Raw genomic sequence first — 22547 nt, 5'->3', positions numbered from 1 at the left:
AAGGAATTTCCAGGTATAAAAGTGCTAATATTTCAAAATATTATCTTGCTACAGAATTAATGCATAGGTGATTTGTAAGCAGCTAAGAGAAAACACATCATTCTGATTCCTAATGACTACTAAGAGCCAGGGATCCTTCAACTTAAGAGCAAACACATCTTTATTAATAACATTACTAATTCAAGAAAATTCAGTACAAATAAAGAACATAGACTTTAGCAAGGTATTTGGAAAGAGCTCTCAATATATTATCACAGCCCCATATTACAATAAATTGCAATGGAGGTTGGTAGAATTAGTGTAAGCTGTGAGCTAATGAGGGTTTTGTTTTAAGCCAGTAAATTTGTGGTAATTTGTTACTTGGCAATAAAAAAACTAATGCACAGAGTGTGCATGTATTTGTTTTAGTAGATGCTGCTAACAGTTCTTCAAAATACCACTTTATATTCTTAGCAGCAGTGTATGAGAGTTTCAGATGCCCCATAAAATCAATACATGTTGCATTTAGTGTAGTCACAGAACATAAAGCATCTCGCAGAAATTTGCCTATTTCACCATTTGCCTATTTCATTCATACAATAATGAAATGTAGCATTTGTAATGTAAAACAAAGACAATATTAATAAATTATAATACCACTCCTCAAATCTACCCAAACACATGTGCAGCTCAAACTTTAACAATTGGTCATTCAAGGGAACTAGTAATTATTTATTATTTAATGTGACTGGATGATGGTAAAAAAATGACAGCAGTTGTCTTTTTCATAAATTAAATAGCTATAATAGGAAAATTTAAAAATTCTACAGTTATTTCACTCAATCTGTTTCACTGCTCTTTGCTGTGTGTGTGTATGTGTGTGTGTGTGTGTGTGTGTGTGTGTGTTCAACACAACATCCCTAAAGAGATATTGGATAATCTCTTTTTAAATATCAAGGATAGGGGCACCTGGGTGGCTCAGTTGTTAAGTGTCCGACTTCAGCTCAGGTCACGATCTCATAGTTTGTGAGTTCAAACCCTACGTCGGCCGCGGTGCCGACAGCTCAGAGCCTGAAGCCTGCTTTGGATTCTGTGTCTCCTTTTCTCCCTGCCCCTCTCCTGCCTGCGCTCTCTCTCTCTCTCTCTCTCTCTCTCTCTCTCAAAAATAAACATTAAAAAAATTTAAATATCAAGGATATATTATGGGAAACATCCACAGGGACTCTGAAGAAAGACTATATTTTTTCTAAATTTAAAATCATTTGACCATTGGTGTTTTTATCTTTTCTTTTAATACTCTTCTTATTCAGTGTTCTAAATATCACTCTCCTAGTCATTTTGACTCTATATAATTATATAATTTTTTAGAGTTTAGTCTAAGAATGACAAATATATACTTATTTTTCTCAGTTTGTTTAGAATCACTATTTTACCACTTAATTGGAATATGGAAATGTTACCACTAAAATTTCTCTCCTTTATGGTTCAGCTGTTTTTTATATTACCTCTAGGTACACTAAAACTCCCATCAGAGAATGGTCTATTTTGTACTTTCAACACCCGAACACATTTTACAAACTTCAAGAGGAGAAAAACAAAGTATTATATACACCTAGATATTTTCCCTTTGTTTCTCTTTCTTCACTCCTGATGTTCCAAGTTTCCTCCTGGTATCATTTCCCTTGGATCTGAAGAACTTCCGTTAGCAATCTTCTGAAGCGGGGCTACTGCCAAGAACTACTTTCAGTTTCCTTTCATCTGAGAATGTGTCTAATTCCCCTTAAGTGCTGAAGGACATTTCACCGATACAAGATTCCAAGTTGACGCTTCATTTCTGATGCCACTTCCTTCCGGTAAGGCACAGATTGGGGGTGAGCCCAGGATGTCACAAACGGCTTGACAGTGTGGTCTTCCTGAGTGCCTCCTCTTTATTATCTCCCAAGAACTTTCCAGTTCCAGCTCTTTGCAAACTTCCAACCAGAAAACTGCCCTCTCCCACCCTGTCCTGGGTTACACACATCAGGGCAGAGAGAAAAGGAAAACATTAGCACCGCAGGTCTGATGACACCTTCTTGAAGCCACAGCTGGATTGAAGGAGACGACACTTCCCGGCCCTCTAGGTTTTGACTGGTTTCTGCCTGGCCAGTTGTACTTTATGGGGCTTATTTTAGGATTCCAAATACTGTATTGTACATAGGAAGCATGCTACCTTCTTATTCGTACGTTTACCATATACTTCGATATTTGTAGTGTTGTGTACTGGAAGGGCCACTTGTATTTCCAGGACAAGTTACAGTATATGCAAACTTTGTTTTTCCCCTTCAAGGAAAGAATGTTTTTCTCCAAAGAAAACTTAATAGCAATTAAAAAACAAGGGGGAGGAAAATCTCTTGCTACTACAACTCCTCCAAAAGTAATAGAGGAAAAGAAGGGGAAAGAATCCAATAAATCTCCCCAACTGTCTCTGAGTTTTAGGAATTTCTTTTTCAGTTTCTTGAGTTAGAACATTTGTCTTCTTCACACTGCTTATTCTGGATTGTGCAATGCGCTGAGTCCTGGCTGGGGCACACCTGGGCAGAAGGAAATGGCAAACACACAGCTGGCTCAGTGGTACTTTGAATTTTGGTTCTTCCCCAATCTGTCTTCTTATATTTACTTCTCAGAGTTCTCAAATAGCTGGCCACGCATTCTGTCCAGGTTACACTTGAGTTCAGTGGAAGATAAAGGGGTGTTGACGCCATTGTACGCAGGACCAAAAGTCTGTAACTTAAATTTTAATTCTACTGATGGTATCTTTCTCTGTAAAAACTGTCTTTTGTTTTTACGTTTTAAGCAAATGAGTCTTAAGCAAGTAAGTCTATCTTCTTTATGTCTTCTGAATATGCTATTAGTGTACGTTTCCATCACAATTTTAAAATTCATTCATAGATTTACAATACATGTCTTTAATCTATCCAGACTATATTATATTATTTTTTTCCCTTTCATAGGTAGTAAGTTGCAGTAATAGATTTTCTAATGTTGAACCATGTTTGTATTTTGGGGGATGAACTCACTGTGTCCATGATAAATTATTCATTCAACACATTATTGTTTAATTATTATATATAATATATGAGTGAGGTAGGTTTATAATTTCCCTTTTGTTTATGCTATTATCTTGTTTTTTTAATAAGAATTATGCTAGACTTTTAGAGTGGTTTAGAAAACAGACCATTTTTTGTTATATTAAGAATTCTGGGCATTTTAAACATTGGATGTGTCCTTATTATCCTTTGTTATTTAAAGAATTCTGGGCATTTTTTTTTAATTTTTTTTAACGTTTATTTATTTTTGAGACAGAGAGAGACAGAGCATGAACGGGGGAGGGGCAGAGAGAGAGGGAGACACAGAATCGGAAGCAGGCTCCAGGCTCTGAGCCATCAGCCCAGAGCCCAATGCAGGGCTCGAACTCACGGACCATGAGATCATGACCTGAGCTGAAGTCGGAGGCTTAACTGACTGAGCCACCCAGGCGCCCCTCTGGGCATTTTAAACATTGGATATGTCCTTATTGCTCCTTCTCCTCCAACATAAAATACAATGCATGGAATATAGTAACTATTCAAGAAATATATGTTCACAGACAAAAGAAAGGATGAGTGTAAGAATAAATGAATCCATTTATTTTTAAATTACCTTGGAAATTATATCCATTGGAAATATAGCCATCTTACCAGGTTCATAGAACTATCAAGTACTATGCACGGTATTAGATTCCAGAGAAATAAAAGACATTTCTGACCCTTCAAAGAGTTTCAGTGGCTTCTTAAAGATCCTAAAAATTTGCTCCCTAACTACTTATGTGCCCCTATAAAACAATAAACTAATTAATGCAATAGATACAATAACTAAATAAAAATATATTCCCAAATCATAAGTAGATTACTTATAAATATTTTTCATGCATTTTATTTCTTAAATTTCATCTATCCACTGACTTTTATTATGTAAGCTGTATTATGTTAGACAATAAGCTTCATTCTCAAATAGGCTGATATAAAAATTAGGAATATAGAATACTCTTGATAAAATATAAAAGAAAAATAATTATCTGTTAAAATATCAATTATACCATTCTAATTATGACTAATAAATTTAATCAGCTAAACATTTTTCTTTAATCCTATATTGCCAATTAGAAAATAAATAAATAGGAATAACATAAAAATAATATGAGACACTGGTAATTAATGAGTTTCTTATGTGAGAATAATTTTATAGCTATGATGCAGGTAATAATACCAAGAAAAATCATTATAAGCATTCTCCAAAATTCATATTAAACCTGAAAAGCTATGGCAGCTTACTCAAATCTTTAATATTTTTTAAAAAGCTAATTGAATATTTTCCTTCTGTGTGTTCTTTTCATAAACTCTTTGGTTTCTTCCTGGAAAATGAATTCTGACAGGGAAAAATCAAACACTCTCTTCATAGCCAGGCAAACAGAAACAAATGAACTAAATGGAGTCAGTTGCACAGAAGTTAACTTTATAATGTCCTATAATAACTACCGAAAGTACCAAATAGGGCATGAATGGGCAGTTTCTTCTCTAATCTCTGAACTTTCCTTGAAAAAGAGTTGGGCAGGATACAATGTGTGTGGTGTGGTAGAGTGTCTTGCCTCAATGTAGCTGTCAATGTAACTTCCTTCAGAGGTATGTCTCAAAAAGAATAGTGTACCATCAGTGCTTGCAAAATAAAGTTGAACAGATCCTCTGATAAAAGCCGTTAGTTGAGATGATTGAGACAGACTCATACAGCTATCCAGCTGCCAAGGCCTCAGAGTCCTGTGGGAAAAATAAATACCAGAAACTTCAGAGAGGGGATGCTGGAAATGATTGTTCATGAGCCTCCCTTGGGAGCGGCAGGTAGTAGTCTGGCCAAAGAGCCATTACTGCTTAGAATTCTCTGGCTTTCTCTGCCCTAGGAGAATGAATCATCTTTGACATCTTGGGCAAAGGTACAGATTGTAGATATTCCTTCTGGCACTCACTGAAATCACTGTTTCCCATGAGGAACTGGATAGGGTTAGAGACACAGTTCTGGAAGCTACTAAAGTTCAAAGATCATAACTTCTAAACCTGTTCTGGTCTTCATATTTCTAGATAATGTCCCCCTTCTCCACCAAGGAGAATTTATGGGGCCATCTGAACTTCTTCAGTCTCCTATCACCCAACTGGTCACAAGAGGTCCACCCTAGATCTTCCTTTAGTGTGTGTGTGTGTGTGTGTGTGTGTGTATGTGTGTGTGTTTTATGGTATTTCTGAAGCAAGCCAGCTGAAAGTGCAACTGTGGAACCTGGGAAAAAATGTGTTTGGTTTTAGCTATACACCCCAGGTACAGCATCTGCCAGAGGTAATTTTGACTCTAACAAGAAAACTATGACTGCCACATACTTGATTCTTAACATATACAATATCTTGTGATGATTCTTGTATTTCCACCTTAAATGGACTTTATGAAAAAGCCATTTTGGAGAATGCAATCTTTGAGATTAGTAAGATTTAACTAAATAAATATCAACAGTTGAAACCATTTTTGATCAAAATCCATTCAAATAAATTCACACATAGGGGATGTAGTAAGCCTCTTCTTGACAATTCTGGTAATAGTTATGCCCATATATTTCTGAACTGTACTCTAAAATTTGACTTTGCATAACCATTGGGAGGCTAAGGGGGAATTTTGCATATGATTCCTGTGAGCATTTAAGTCTTTAATTATTCTATTACCTCATTGTGAAGTAGTCTACTTTTATTCCTTGATATCCTTAAAGTCCTTGCATGTAGATGGCCGTCCACTCTCTAATTAGTTGCTTTTAATCTGTGAAGGGTTGGGATAAGATATGACCAAAGTTGTTCAGATTGTATGTAAACTAAGAATAACTGGGTTCTGAGTGAAAATCTGAGAAGGTATCCAAGACACAAAATATATCTGTTTAAGTGCTTAATATTTGGCATTTAATTTGGTTATTTTTTTCTTGTTTGTTCTTAGCAAACAAGCAATTTTATCTACCCAGATAAGAAAATTTCCAGGAACTGTAAAGTATCACTGAATTAGATTATTCTACTTGTATTTGATTTTTATGTATATTTTTCTAATCTACCATTTATGTTTAGATCCCTAGAGCTGGAAGGGTTTTTTTCTTGCATCTTTGATAGTTTATTCCCAGTAGTTGAACTCCTAATAAGCTCTATAAGTTTAGTGAATATGTGAAAATAAAATAAAATAAAAACAAAAAATCTCTGAGTTCCATCTGTAGAAAATAAAGCTTTGTTTTAAACATTCATGATGCAGGATGACTACTTAAATGCTATCATAGTGATTAGTCAGCAGTGTGTTCAGAAGTAAACTCGTCTGAGTTTCATTCTTGTCTCAGGCAGAAGTGAAAATGTCTTGGACCAATGGTGAGTCAGCCTGACTTATCCCTCTTCCCTCAGCCCGCACACTCACATATGAGCAGGTGCTGATTAAGTCATTTTCTAAAGTTTAGAAAGAATAAAATCAATTACTAATTTGTCAAATTGAGATGATGAATTGCAACTCGGTTTTATAAGTCGTTTGCTAATTGCCCACCTAACATTCAACTTCAAACCATTTTCGAGAAAGTTTTGTCATCTACTGAAAGCAAATTTCAAATGTGCCTTTCTTTAATGCTGAAGCTCTAAGCTCTAAAATCTAATGTAAAATGTCTAGGTCTCTTCATTTTCTTTTTCTTCTAAGACAAACAAGTTGTCTTAGCTGATCTCTTCCTCCTTAGATTGTGTTTCCTTATCCCCTTATACAGTCAGGAGGAGAGTGAGAAATTCAGTTCATCTTGTGAGCCAGAAATTTATACATGCGTAATAAAACAATAACTTACATTTTTTTTCAAAGCAGACTTTATCCTTTAAATTGTTACCATGAGTTTTCAGAAAAACAATGACTAGATGGAAGCCAGAATTTTTACTTCTTTGACTTGTTGATTCATCTGCCTCCATGACACAGGCCAAATATCTGACCCAAATATTCCTTCATTTTCATCACCCAGGGAATTTTAGAGCAAGAAGTAAACTAATGATGGAGATCATAGCATGGAGAAACCCATAAAAATTCAAGTTCCCTGTGGAACATCCACACCTGAAGTTATATGGCTGTATACAGGGACACTAAATGTTGAGGTGTAATATGATTCTTTAACCTGCCTCTAACAAGAATTCTGCAGCCTCTTTCTTGGGCTTTCTTCATGCTCACCTGTGTTTAGAAACATGTAGAGATGCTGGGGCACCTGGGTGGCTCAGTCGGTTAAGCATCCGACTCTTGGTTTTGACTCAGGTCATGATGTCACAGTTTGAGCATGCAGCCAGCCCCACATCGGGCTCCATGCTGATGGTGCAGAGCCTGCTTGGGATTCTCTCTCTCCCTCTCTCTCTCTCTGCCCCTCCCCCAATCACTCTCTCTGTCTCTCTCTCAAAAATAAATAAATAAACTTAAAAAAAAGAAAAGAAACATGTAGAGATGCTGTATTGAATAAGTCAGAGGAGTTAAAACAACTCCTATGAGAAAAAGAGACAGCCCCTGGGGGAGAATAAAATACATTTGGAGGGACGAGAAAAGAACAAGGTAGGGAAGATTTTTAAAAATCCATGCAGATTGTGTTTAGGGAGAGAAAAAGAATAAGAATGAACAGATTGACATGTAACTTTTATTCTGGGTGACTTTTTTTTAGAGTAAGATAGTGAAGGAGAGTGTTAGAAATTTTATTTGTATTATAAATATAAACATTATTGTCTTTTGGAAACTTACTGCCATTCAGACTTCCTTAGAATTAGTTGCAAACAGGAGAATGCTGTGATATTTAAAGCACAGGCTCTGAAACCAGATTGTCTTGTATAAACCCTGGTTCTCCTATTCTGTCTAAACTTGAGCAAGTTACTTAACCTCGCTTCCTCAGTCAGTGCATCTGTAAAATAGAGGTAATAATAGTATGCACCTTATAAGGTTTGAGTAATACATGAGCTAATATATGAAATATATGAAATATAGAGTACCCCTTGGTGTGTGTGTGTGTGTATGTGTGTGTGTGTGTGTGTGTGTTTAGAGATCAAAAAAATATTAGTTTTTTAAAAATATATAAATTTGCATTTATATGTATATTTTTAAATCTGATACTGTGTGAAATGGATAGTTAGGTAGATTCAAGTCTCATATAAGTTATAAATAATGCCAAAATATATTCTTTACAATACTTAAAAGCTACTGAAATAGTTATCTATTGGATTTTTTTCTTTATCAATACAACTCCAGAAATACTTTTTAAACCAACTTTCTTAGAAAAAAACAAAACAAAACAAAAAACCAAAAGATCTTTTAAATCCCAGTTATTCACGATATTCACTTATTTGAAAGTCACTATAACCATGGCCCAAACTGGTGAATTTCTATGTGAAGTGTTAGCAATTCAACTCCACTGACACATTAAAATGAAAGGGCTCCAAGTACCACTGAGCTTCTTATTTTTTAGTGAGAAATTGGAGACCAAAGAGGGTAAGAGACTTGTACAAGTTCAAATAGCTAACTTGTCAGAACAGCATGTGACAATTGACTCTGGAGATAGGCCAAGAAACTAGACTCACAGGACAAAAATTAGGAATCTAGAGGGTCCTTAGATTAAGCAAACACTCAAAATTCAGGAATACTCAAGAGAATAGGGAGAAACAATGAAAAAAAATCCAAATAGAAACCATAGGGACATGAGTGGCAAGGGGAACTTGAAATTGGCGCAGCTGTGACTCAGCTAGGAAGCTCTTAAGGTGGTCAAAGTGAGTGAGGTGTTGTCCACAGAAAGGACCAGTCCTGACAAGGTAGGCACTACAGGGAAATGGGAAGGGGTGCGGGATAGGATGGGTGGCTGAGTAGCTGAACAAGGGCCTGAAACTGTAGGTATTTTTCTGGGAAATTCTTGGTGATAAATCAATATTTGGAAACTTTGAGGAAAACTGTGTTGCATGAACACTATTATTCACACTGAACCAGTTCCTTCTCTTACCTACTTATCACACAACAAATGTAACCACTTGTTTACCCATTTGAATGTAATCTAGATTATCAGGGACAAAATAATATCTTCCTTCTAATAGAGGTCCATGTGAGAAGAGAGGTGTTAATTCAAATGTAGCATATTAGAATAGAGTAGGCTAAATTTATTCTTTTTACAGACAGTGCTTATCAGAAGTCATAAGACTCAAGAGACATAACAGAATCTCTACAGCTCTAATACATGCCCAAATAAGAGCAGTAAAACTCTTATTCTTTGTTGGGTCTTTAGAGATGATGAACTCTTGAACTCTCAAAACTTATTTTTGACAAGAATTTTTAACTGATGCTCAGATCACCCCAGAGTGCAATGGGAAAGAGAAAAACCACAAGAGCTTTCCTTTTCTCATGAGGCACATGATGTACACTTCAGGCTACCACAGGGCAGTGGGCTATCACTAAACACTCAAGACTCGGATGAGAATTGTACTAACCTTTCCAATTTTAGTGGACCTTAATGGGCTATTTGCACAATAATTTACTGCTGGAGATAATTCACAGCCCACACAATTCTACTTAAAGCCCATCCTTCAGTGTCTGAAGAATTATGACTTTGTTCTTTAGCTTTAATTAGCTGGCAAGGCAGGAAGGTTAATGACATTGGTGCACATTATTTGCAGCTATAACTATTTTGTTCTGACAGAAGATGCACAGAAAGAAAATTCATCATATCTCAGTGAAAACACTTAGCCAAAAGCATGGAGGAGATGTTCTCTAAGTGTTAGATAGGTTGGAGATTGGATTAAAATACTTAATGAAATTATTCATCCTTAATCTTTTGTTGTAGTTTTCTGAGAGACGGTGATAAATTTGTCTAACCCTTTAAAATTGTAACCATAACAGTAATAGCCCCAGTTTTCTGATCCATGAGTAGCAAGTTTATGCATATACCTGGACTTATGTGACTGTATGCAGGGATGGAGAATTTGAATATTCCCCACTCTTGCATGCCAGGTACAGCCTGACACAAGGTCCCTACTCTGGCATTCTCTAGTTGGCACTGCTTAGGACAAGACCTAGGGACATTTATATTCTTCTCAAAGGGCTTGTCCTATAAATTGCCTATTTCTATGAAAAAGAGACTGGAAAATGTCAGAATCTACAGCAATGGAAAAGAATGCAGAAAATGGCAAAGAAAACCTTCTCTCTCTTTGACCTTGGGGAGAGTGTGTACTCCAAATATAAAGAAGAAATAAGTACAGAATACCACTAAATATGTTTTTATTTAGCATCCTGGAATTATTGCCTAAAATATGGCCAAATTCTGGAGGCTTACTGAGTCTTTTTTGCAACTGTTTTTGGTAGTAAGTATGTAGTCTTGATAAGACTAACATTATGCAAACTATGTCAAAATTGCTATACTATACATTCCTTGCGAAAGGGATAACATTACTTTTTTGACTTCTTCAATCTTTAATCCTTAGCAAGTACCTGTTAACATAGTCATACCCAATGTATGTATGTGTGTGTGCACATACATAAATATAAATGTAAATACAAATAATAGCTGATTTATTTATTTACAACATTCAGATTAGAGAACTGATGTAGTACTTTACATTTTACAAAGTGCTTTTCATGCATACTTAAATTTATGCTTCATTGGAAAACTGCTATAGAGCACACCTATTCCCTGAAACCTCAAGAGACCCAATGACACAGTAAGAAATAGAACTTACAGGTACTTAACTACGGCTTAGCAAGAATTTCCTTATTGGAAATAGGGTGGATGCTTGAATAATGAAGTTACACACCTCCATCATCCACATCCATCCCCACCATCTTCGGTTCAAGTGCATCTTGAAGTTGACATCTGCAGTGTACGTAAACTACAGCTGGGAATCCTCTGAACTGACAGATTTTCAATCTACCTGATGAGCCCACCAAACTTTGGGCAGGTTTTTGGCAGGAATAAGGGGAGATGACAGAGAGCATGGCCACTCATTTGTAGCTTTGATCTGGTATATATCTTTGATTATATGTTTTTGGTTTGGTTGTAAACCAAAGAGGAAATGACCCTGTATCTGAGTGATCATTCCACCCAGTCCTCAAACCTAAATTAGCTTTTGTGGTCTGTTCTGGTTCACATGCCCAAAGTATTCTAACGTGAATGGTTTCTGTTTTGACTTAACTTACAAAACTACTTCTTTATGGCATCTTTAGGTAAACAAAGTTTTATTTTGTGTATTTGATGGAGAGAGTTCTTGAATTATTATTATTGAGGATTTATGGAACATCTCTTACAACCAAGTCAATTCCTGTGAAGAATTTTCTGTGAAGAAGAGAATTTTCTGTGAAGAAGATTTCTGTGAATTTTCTGTGAAGAAGATTTCAATTTTCTGTGAAGAAGAGAAATGAGGAATGTAGTTGTTATGGGCTGAATTTGGCCCCTCATCTCCAGAATTCATATATTAAGGTCCTAACTGAGCCCCAATACCTCAGAATGTGATTATGGTTTGGAAATAAGATCTTTGCAGAGGTAAATAAGTTAAAATGAGATCACTAGAGTGGGCTCTAATCCAATATGACTGGTGTTCTTATGAGATTTGGACATAGGAGATTTGAACATAGACACATACAGAGGGAAGACGATGTGAAAACATCCATCTACAAGGACATAAAGAGGCCTAGAACAGATCCTCCTTTCATGACCCTCAGAAGAAGCCAACCCTCTGATACCCTAATCTTGAACTTCTAGCTTTCAGAACTGTGAGAAAATAAATTTCTGTTGTTAAAGCCACCCATTCTGTGGCTTTAGCAACCTTAGCAAGGTTTAGTTATAGCAACCTTAGCAAGTAATACCACTTCACATATGATTCTAATTCACTAAGATCTTGCATTTATTTCTATATCCATGGATATGAGATGAAAAGAAATAAATTTAGGCTACTTAGCATTTTAAATACATATATAATGAAACAGCTTCCATTTTTAATAGCATCCTTCTGCTATTGGAGAGGAGTGGGGGAGTTTGTTTTGTTTTGTTTTGTTTTCTGTTACCAATCAGAAGATGATTTCCAGAATGATTTTATTTTTACATGCAAAACATACTTAACACAATTTTTGGACCACATAATTCAGTAAGCACTGTTCCCTTTCTGCTCTGTTTCTCTACTACATGGTTTTCCAAAATGTCAATACATAGGTAGAACCTGGGAAGAATCAACCAGCTAATATAATTTATCTTGAAGCTTTTGTTAATTTTACCTTTCAGTGACCCTGTCAATCATTTTGGTCAGCTCTGTCCAAATTACTAATGCTCTTAGATTTAGTTACGAAGGTATGGCTCTGGCTACTGAGATATTGTCAGTTCCAAGTCACATTGTTCTTGACCTTTCACTTGTCTGCCAAAAGTTACATGTCCTAGTGCCCATTTTTTCAGGGGTATCTTATGGGGTAAATTTGCTATCCTATAAAATGTATGTTTGCTTCTGCATGTTTATTTCTTCATTCCGTAGATAATTATAACTTAATGCATATTGTAATTTTCATGTAATACAAAAAAAAAAAAAGATTCCTTATTCTAGTTCTACCCATAATGGCAAAAAAAGGATATTTTGGAATTAATGGATTTTTTGTTAGTTATAATATCACATTCATATTTGGCTAAAAGTTTTCTGAATACCCATTATGTATTAGACATAGAATTTTAATACCCATATCATATATGTATTACAATCCCTATTTTATAAGAGGGTAGAAAAAGGTTTAAAGGGAGGTAGTAATCTGTCCTAAACCACAGAGTTGATAAACAGTGAAATTGATATTCAAACCCAAATTCTGACCAGGTTTTATTATTATTATTGTTGTTGTTGTTGTTGTTGTTAATTTGCTGCGGTTTCCCATTTTGATATCCCAATGTGTTTATCAATGTTAATAGAAAGAAACCAGGGGAAAGAATGGAGAAAATATTAAAACCAAGTATGAATTTTCTTTTCTCTATTCCATCCCCTGTTCTGTCCTTGAATCTCTGGGGAGAAACACAAAAATTGGTTTGAAGCCTAAGAATAGGCAATAATATTTTGGCAAGAAATAGCAGGCATCAGAAGGCTCTAGTTGTAAGCAGGAGGCCCCGGGTGCTTCCACAGGATAAATGCTGTTTAAAGTACACATCAATGTAATATCTGGACAGCATTCTAAAAACAGAGCCACCTATTTAAACTCCCTCAGTCAAACAAATATTTCATCTCAACACTTTGCTTACTTGAAAGAATATGCAAACTTACTTGAAGAGGCTACATGTTCTAAAAAATAAAAGAAAACATGTACACAGATTTCCCTTTGAGCACATCATTGATTTTTCTAGATGTCATCCTGAAGGAAGTAAAAATTATTACAACTCACGGGCAAAAGCATACTTGACAAATGTTAAGCTTCTAGTTTGAGGTTGGGAAAACTCTATCTTACCACATCTGAACTGCATAAAAGGACAAGTCAGCAAGACTAACCTGTTTTTTACTTATTTTTTATGCTTATTTATTTATTTATTTTGAGAGACAGAGAAAGAGAAAGCATGAATGGGGAGGGGCAGAGAGACAGGGAGAGAGAGAATCCCAAGCAGGCTCCATGTTTTCAGCACAGAGCCTGATGTGGGGCTTGATGTCACAAACTGTGAGATCATGACCTAAGCTGAAATCAAAAGTCAAATGCCCAACCGACTGAGTCACCCAGGCACCCCCAAAGTTACTATTAAAAATACACACACACACACACACACACACACACACACATCCTTTCAGAGATTTCTAATTAGATATATTTTTCCTAGAAGAGGTTTATATATATATAATGTATGAATACCAGCTAATCTAGGAAAGAGCAGGATAAAAAAAATGGGTGTTCTGGTTTAGGCTTAGTAGCTGTATGCCTGGGACATCAGAGTGATCATCTATATTTTCAGTGGGACTGACAAAATAACCAATTTTAAGAATGTTTCTAGCAATAAAACCATTTTTTTAAAGTTTTTATTTTTATTTATTTTGAGAGAGAGAGGGGGTAAGGGGCAGGGAGAGAGGAAGAGAGGGAGAATCCCAGGCAGGCTCCACACTGTCAGCACAGAGCCCCACATAGGGGTCAAACTCATGAACTCTGAGATCATGTCCTGAGCCAAAACCAAGAGTCAGATCTTAACCAACTAAGCCACCCAGATAACCCAGTAAAACCATTTTAATACCCCAGAAAACCTACATGGATTTCGATAAATATATAAAATGTGTATGATAACATACAATATATATCTTTTTAAATTTCATATATATATATATATATATATATATATTCATTTTATATAGATGCAGAGTTGCTTTGTCTGAGCTGAACTGCAGGTGTGAGGCCTGGTTGCTTCACTGTCTTCTCAGGCTCCCAAGAGATTATTGATGACCACAGTTTGGAAACCTCTCAACCTTGATCATTCCTTGATGTCTTCTAGGTATGGAAATTACCTTTGCATTCCTCAAATGTGTAGCCAGCCAGTATGTTAGCAAATAAATGAACTTTAGTAAGAAGACCACTGCATACATCAGACATGGCAAGAACATTTAATTCCAGGGATAATTCTTTCTAATCAATGGGTTAAGAATAATGAGAATGCTATGACAAATTTATTGTATTCTGCTATGCATCTACAAGTTGAAATTGTACACATTCGCAATTGTACACATTTGCAATTGTACACATTTGCAATTCCCAGCATAGTCACTTGTATACATTATATTCAAAAACTCCCATGAATAGAAAAATGTGGTGATAGTAATATTGCAAAATAATAACTGAATGTTTTTCTCTTCTGTTTTTTTTTTTAACATTTATTCATTTTCGAGAAACAGAGTATGAGTGGGAGAGAAGCAGAGAGAGAGGGAGACACAGAATCTGAAGCAGGCTCCAGACTGAGCTGTCAGCACAGAGCCCAATGCAGGGCTCCAACCCACGGACCACGACCTGAGCTGAAGTCAGACACTTAACTTACTGAGCCACCCAGGTGCCCATTTTGTCTTCTGTTCTATCAGCAAAAGTATATCTATGAAAACTCATGACTTTGGATGAATAAGTTCTAATTGTTCTGTTTTTTCCTGGAAGAACAGCATAGTTTAAAGAAGTCTGATAAATGGTATGAGAAAGGAGTCCAGTGTTAGAGACCAAAGGGATGCGTCCAGAAGAAAAACAAATGTGGGCTCAGAGCATCAACTATGTAACTCAGTCACAGCACCGGATAATTCATTGATGACTGCACCTCTCTGGGGGAAAGTATTTTCAGTGATATCCCTTGAAAGAGACAAGAAATCCTTACAGAACGATGACAAACCTGGATTGAAATTCCAACTTTGTTATTTGCTACAAATGTACTGTGATTCTCAATTTCTTTATAATAAAATGATGAGTGTATCAACTATCTAGTTGGATTGTTGAGAGTATCAAAAATAATGCAAGAAAAATGCTTGCCACATGGTAGGTGAATGGTAGCCAACATCATTGGTCTTACTTTACACGGTCTTGGAAAATGTTGAACAGAAATCTATTTCAATTGATAAATGGTAAATTTGAAAACGAGAGTGAATGGAGGTAAGCATTTCTTGTGTAATATTCATTGCCTATTGAATCCATTCCTTATGTTAGCACTTACAACTCTGCCCCCCACCCCCCGTCCCTCTTACCTTCACTGATCTAAACCTCCCCATTCCCAGATATGAAAGATTTGGGGAAAAGGAGGGCCCAAAAAACAAAAGAAAACAGAGTTTTTTCTCTCAAAATAAGCCAGGTCCTGTGAAGTAAACTGCTGAGAAATATCGACTTTATGCTCTATCTTATTTCTTACACCATGCTTTAAAAAGTAATAAATTGTTTATTGTGAAATTTGTTTCTTGGATGAAAGAGAACGATCTCTGCTCTCAGCGTGCATAAATTTAGGATTGGGAACTACATGCGAAATCTTTAATGTTCTTGTGAAATAGCTCATCACCACACTTGACAATTAAAAAGTTACCTCAGATTGGGGGATGGGTGGGAAGGCAATACAATCCTTGTCATGAGTTATCAGTGCTACTTAGATAGTTCTTTATCAGTCCCACATTTAGATAACTGATTTGAGTCAAATTTCCCAGATGTGCAATTTAGAGTCATTCCTGAAATCTCATATGGAGTGAGGGGAGGGGGCTAGACATTTTAGAAAAAAATAAAACTGAAACTGAGCTGAGAAATGTAGGGTACTCTCAAGCTTGTAGAATCATGTCCTTCCCCAAAGAAGTGCTTCTGCTCCCCCAGGATGTATCCCCATAGAAATCCTTGGGCTCACTTCATACATCATAGGACCCCCTGGAAGGAGATCTGAGTAGATGCTCTTTTGGGCATCCTGTTTCTGATTAAGAACATTCGTCTGATTCCTTACTCTTTTGATTACATTCTATCTCCTACAAATTCCACCTTTCTGCTCAGAATATTCAGTGGAAAACTGGGAAGAGTCTCTTAGAATGTATGAATCCATAGTTCAGAAATACCCTTTCACATGGGATTTTCATGCATTTTCCATTGTCCCTCAAATGTATGAAGGGGCAGTACTCATGGCTATCAGTGTGGACACGATGTCCCAGAATGTGTGGGTCCAGCCACTGCTGGAAGATACCATAGCTATGTATTCTTGTGCCCTCATTTCACACAGAACATCAACCCATTTCCAGCTGCTTAGAAGAAACTGTTACCACCACTCATCACTGCCTACTTCTTTGTTATCAGTCACCTAAACTGGAATTTCAGAGAAATCTTCCAAAAAAAAATACTGCAAAATTGTTCTCCAATAAAAGTTTTCTATTGACCATCCAGAAACTGGATGGTTTCATCAGTTCTGCTAAGGGTCTCACCATCTCTCCGATTTTGAAAACTCTTTCCTAAAAAGAGGGGTGTTGGGAAACAATGCAAATTAGCCAATCAATCTTAAACTTGGGAGGTTAGCTATTGCTTTTTTTTTTAAGGTTAGAAAAAGTAGTGGCTTTTATTTACCATTGCATTTATCAAGCTTACAATAAAAACACTAGTGATACCATCTGAAAAAAAAACAATGATTTGTTGGTAATTGCAATGAATGGAATATCGACAGTCTCTGAGGACAATCAAGAAATTATCCAGGAGCTATAGACCTGATAGCAATATGGTCTTCGGGTGTCTTTTGTGGCTTATTTTTTTCCAACTACTGGCTTAAAGTCATTCATATTTGTTGCCTGGATTCCAGTACCAATAAATGTAAGATATGGAATGACTGTTTCTTTACCTTGATTGCACTGAACAACTACAGCTACATTGTGAAGATTAATAATAATGCAGTAGGACAATGCTATCATCTTTAATATTATCCTCTGTTAGTTCCAGAGCTTGAGTTGATCACTTCTTTCTGCTTCTTCAAAATCCATAGATTGAAGTAGATTGATAAAAATTTTTACATATTGGGGCACCAGAGTGGCTCAGTTGGTTAAGCTTCCATCTTCGGCTTAGGTCGTGACCTAGCAGTTTGTGAGTTCAAGCCCCGCATCGGGCTCTGTGCTGACAGCTCAGAGCCTGGAGCCTGCTTCGGATTCTGTGTCTCCCTCTCATTCTCTCCCTCTCCCCCAATTGTGCTCTCTCTCTCTCTCTCTCTCTCTCTCTCTCTCTCAGAAATAATAAATGAATAAACTTTAAAAATTAAAAATTTTTTTTTGCATATTTAGGGCCCTGACCATTACATGCCCCTTGCAATTTCATTGAATAGAGTTTAACAAGTTGCTTAAATGCTACAGTAATAAGTAGCTGTTCTTCACAATCAGATTCCAAGAAGGTCATGCCTTTTCAGAAACAGTTGTCCAACTCATACTCTTTGCTTTCATTAAGGCATGTGCAGCATATTAGAAGGCATTAAATCTATATAGCCTTTTGAAAGATCTGTGTCCTGTTTTTCTAAGTACTGCTTGATATTTTTTTCTTCTAATCCCCCAGCATCACATCCTTGATATTGGTCAATTCTCCTTTTGTTTTGAAAACACAGAAACGTTGGTGTTGCTGATATATTGCATTTGCAGCTGTTCCCTGACATTGATGCACATCGACTTCCAAGAAAACTGCTTGCATATACTTGTTAACTCCTAGAACTGAATGCTGCACCCTCACATGGTGAACCTGACCGGGGTGAGTCTGGAGCCTGTGCCATGCAGTTCAGGCTGGAAATCTGGGTAGCTGCCCACTGGCTCCTCTGAAATATTTCCCAGAGAGCTCAGCAGGGCAGCTACCAAAAGCTGAAGACCCAGGAGAGGGAACAGGCTCTGGAAGGCTGAGACCTGTACAGAAGACGTGATGACCGAGGAGTCTTTCTCTGGACTCAATGCAGTCTGCCAGGGAGCAGAACTGCCAAGAGGGTGGGCATGGGAGAGGACAGGGAAAGGGGAGGGAAAGAAAGGCATGTAGCCAGGGTTTACTCAGGATACGGCAAGAGTGTGGTAGGCAGAATAATGGTCTCCCAAAGATGGCCCCATCCTAATCCTTGAAACCTGTGGATATGGCACCTTACATAGAAAGAGACATTGCATGGGAATGCAAGCTGGTGCAGCCACTCTGGAAAACAGTAAGGAGGTTCCTCAAAAAACTAAAAATAGAACTACCCTATGACCCAGCAATTGCACTACAAGGCATTTATCCACAGGATAGAGGTGTGCTGTTTCAAAGGGACACATGCACCCCAATGTTTATAGCAGCACTATCAACAATAGCCAAAGTATGGAAAGAGCCCAAATGTCCATCAATGGATGAATGGATAAAGAAGATGTGGTATATATACAATGGAGTATTACTCGACAATCAAAAAGAATGAAATCTTGCCATTTGCAACTACGTGGATGGAACTGGAGGGTATGATGCTAAGTGAAATTAGTCAGTCAGAGAAAGACAAATATCTTATGACTTCACTCATATGGGGACTTTAAGAGACCAAACAGATGAACGTAAGGGAGGGGAAACAAAAATATAAAAACAGGGAGGGGGACAAAACAGAAGAGACTCATAAATATGGAGAATAAACAGAGGGGTACTGGAGGGGGTGTGGGAGGGGGGATGGCCTCATGGGTAAGGGGCATTAAGGAATCCACTCCTGAAATCATCATTGCACCATATGCTAACTAATTTGGATGTAAATTTTTAAGAAATAAAATTTAAAAAAAGTAAAACTTAAAAAATAAAAAAGATACACTGTAAAAAATTAAAATAAAAGCAATGATCTCAGATTGGATTTTGGAGATAGAAACTGAAGCAGCTCATTCAAGATGTCACAGCCAACGCTATAAAATGTGAAATGGCTCAGAGCTGTGGAGTGAGTGACATGAATCATTTATGTACCAAATATATGTAGCATGTTTGTATATGGCAGGGATTTTTAGGTACTGGAAATAAAATTATCTGATTCAGGAAGCTAATTGAATAAATAAGCAAATTTTATAGCAATGTGTGTGTAAGAAAGTGATAATGAGTGATATAGAGGAAAAGGGTAAAGAGACGAGAGAGTTCCAATGGGCTACAGGAGTCAGCTTGGGAGAAACTGCAGTGTTAAATGGGGAAGTAAGACAGTAATATACAATACACATTTGTTCTGGGTTTTCTGTTTAACATTTTTTCAAGCCTGGTGATTTTTAAAGTATATGCTCATTGTAAACATAAATTATAAGCCCCCTACTTTCATTGCATATTCCCAGCCTCACCCCCGTGTTTTAGTCTGTATATGAAGCTATTATTAAGAATTTATTTTGGGGGGTACCTGGGTGGCTCAGTTGGTTAAGCATCCAACTTCGGCTTGGGTCACAATCTTGCAGTTCGTGGGTTCGGGCCTCTCGTTGGGTTCTGTGCTGACAGGTCAGAGCCTAGAGCCTGCTTTAGATTCTGTGTCTCCTTCTCTCTACCTCTCCCCCACTCACACTCTCTCTCTCTCTCTCTCTCTCTCTCTCTCTCTCTCTGTCTCTCTCTCTCTCAAAAATAAATAAACTTTAAAAAAAAATTAAAGGGGCGCCCGGGTGTCTCAGTCAGTTGAGCATCCAATTTCGACTCAGGTCATGATCTCACAGTTTGTCAGTTCGAGCCCCACGTCGGGCTCTGTGTTGATAGCTCGAAGCCTGGAGCCTGCTTTGGATTCTGTGTTTCCCTCTTTCTCTGCCCCTCCCCCATTTGTGCTCTGTCTCTCTGTCTCTCAAAAATGAATAAACGTAAAAAAAAAGTTTTTTTAATTAAAAAAAAATTTACTTTTGTCTTTTCATAATTTCTCGTGATAAAATTACGCTACTTTTCTTGTGTTCAATTGCAATATATCTTGGAATCTCCCCATTTCAGAACATATATTTTTTCTCGTTTTACACTGTAATATGAGAATTGTATAACATTAATGAATTTTATTAAACCAGTTTCATACTCATAGGCATTTAAATCATTCCACTTTTTTTTTTTAATTTTTTTTTCAACGTTTTTTATTTATTTTTGGGACAGAGAGAGACAAAGCATGAACGGGGGAGGGGCAGAGAGAGAGGGAGACACAGAATCGGAAACAGGCTCCAGGCTCGGAGCCATTAGCCCAGAGCCTGACGCGGGGCTCGAACTCCCGGACCGCGAGATCGTGACCTGGCTGAAGTCGGACGCTTAACCGACTGCGCCACCCAGGCGCCCCAAATCATTCCACTTTTAAAACATACTTCAAATAAAATTGCAAGGAAAAACCTATAACATACCTTTGGAAAATTATGTGTCATGTATTTACGGAGTAGAATTGAAAGGTAAAGTGATTTATATTACAAAAAAATTTTTTTGATGGATAATCCCAACGATAGTACTGATTACATGTTCTCCCAAATGACAGTACAATTACATGTTAACCAATAGTATGTGAGGGTATTGGCTTCTTAAATGTATATATTGATTTTTTTAAAGTTTGTTTATTTATTTTGAGAGACAGAGTAAGCAGGGAGGGGCAAAGAGAGGTGAGTGGAGGGGGGAATTCCAAGCAGGCGCTGTACTTTCTCGGGCCCACGAGCTCTGAGATCATGCCTGAGCCAAAAGGAAGAGTCAGACATTTAACCTAATGAGTTCCAGGAGTCCCTGACTTCTTAACTTTAACTGATACTTGCTATAACATTCTGATAGTCACTTAGATGTTATAATGTTCCAATATGATTAAAATTGTATCATCATTTTTATTTACATATCTTGAATGATAAGAGAGGTTAATCTTTTTTTTCATGGTTACTGGTCATTGGTATTCTATTTCTGATAAATCCTTTTTTTTCCTATACTGTGATATCTCTTTATTAAGGAAATCAGCCTTTTTCAAATGTGTTGAAAATATTTCCCCGAATTTTCATCTTCCTTTTGCTATCTGTGGTATCGTATATTAAAGGGATAGTCTAGTTTGGGCATAGTCCAAATAGCCAATATTTTCTTGTATGGCTTCTTGGTTTTGAAACCTGATGGGTTTTGTTTTAAAAGGTCTTCCCATTCCAAGTTTACAAAAGATTCATTCACCATTCTTTATTACATGATTTAATTTTTAATGTTTTAATTATTTTGTCTATGGAACTTTGAGTTTTAAAAATTAAGTAGAGGCATTCTTATTTTTCTCCAAGTGCTAACCAGTTATTACAGAAATCTTGTTAAATAACCTATCCATTTCTTAGTAATTTAAAATACTTACAATTCTTAACACATAACAAATTCCAAACGTAATTACAATAATATTTCAGAATATAATATATTGCATTTATCTGTCTGGGTATTCTTACCTAAGATCATATTTTAATACATGTAGTTTTATGCTGGTTCTTTAAAAATAAAAAATGGCAAAAAGACTTTCATTTTATTTTTTATAGTGGCTCTGATATTTTTGCATGTTGTAGGGTTTTTTTCCCAATCAAATAAATGATGCTTTTGTCATTTTTAATGGAATGATGCTAAGCTAATATATTACAGAAATAATAAACATCTTGATAATAGTTTTAAGTTTTCTTCATAAAAGCTTTCCATATTTATGTTCATCAAAGTTTGTTTTATATTTTTACTGCTATTATAAATAGAATATTCTATATTATTTTATTATTTTAAAAAGTACCATTGTTAAGATATGTATAGATTATGTATATCATCTATTTTATAGACACCCTAGTCGATTCCATTTTTTCTAAAAGTAACAAAATACCTCCTCATCTAATAAAAACTACAAAATTATTTAAAAAAAAAAAGAGAAAGAGACATTGCAGATGTGATTAAGTTAAGGATTCTGAGATAGGGAGATTATTCTGGATTATCCAGATGGGACTATGTAATCATAAGTGTTCTTATAAGTAAAAGAGGTAAAGGGGGAAAGTCAGTCAGAGAAGCAGAGGTCTTACATATGATTGCTGGATTTGAAGATGGAAGGGGCTTATAAGCCAAGGAATACAGGCAGCTTCCAGAAGCTGAAAAAGGCAAAG

General features: G+C 36.4%; 2 long non-coding RNA genes and 1 pseudogene across 2 annotated transcripts; 2 read left to right on the top strand and 1 right to left on the bottom strand.

Annotated features, from left to right (window-relative positions):
* Positions 1-1679: 1679 nt before the first annotated feature.
* LOC123380182 lies at positions 1680-14970 on the top strand. Its single transcript, XR_006585653.1, has 3 exons — positions 1680-1832; positions 14388-14524; positions 14922-14970. It is a non-coding gene; the product is annotated as an uncharacterized LOC123380182 (long non-coding RNA).
* A 42-nt stretch (positions 14971-15012) lies between these two features.
* Positions 15013-15482, top strand: LOC123380183. Its single transcript, XR_006585654.1, has 2 exons — positions 15013-15073; positions 15177-15482. It is a non-coding gene; the product is annotated as an uncharacterized LOC123380183 (long non-coding RNA).
* Positions 15483-16015: 533 nt separating this feature from the next.
* Positions 16016-18754, bottom strand: LOC101095472 (annotated as a pseudogene).
* Between the last annotated feature and the right edge of the window lie 3793 nt (positions 18755-22547).

Source organism: Felis catus, chromosome A1 (genome assembly GCF_018350175.1).
Source record: "Felis catus isolate Fca126 chromosome A1, F.catus_Fca126_mat1.0, whole genome shotgun sequence".
Taxonomy (NCBI): Eukaryota; Metazoa; Chordata; class Mammalia; order Carnivora; family Felidae; genus Felis; species Felis catus.
The sequence above is the reverse complement of the archived record's forward strand: the minus strand, read 5'-3'. Positions and strand labels throughout refer to the sequence as shown.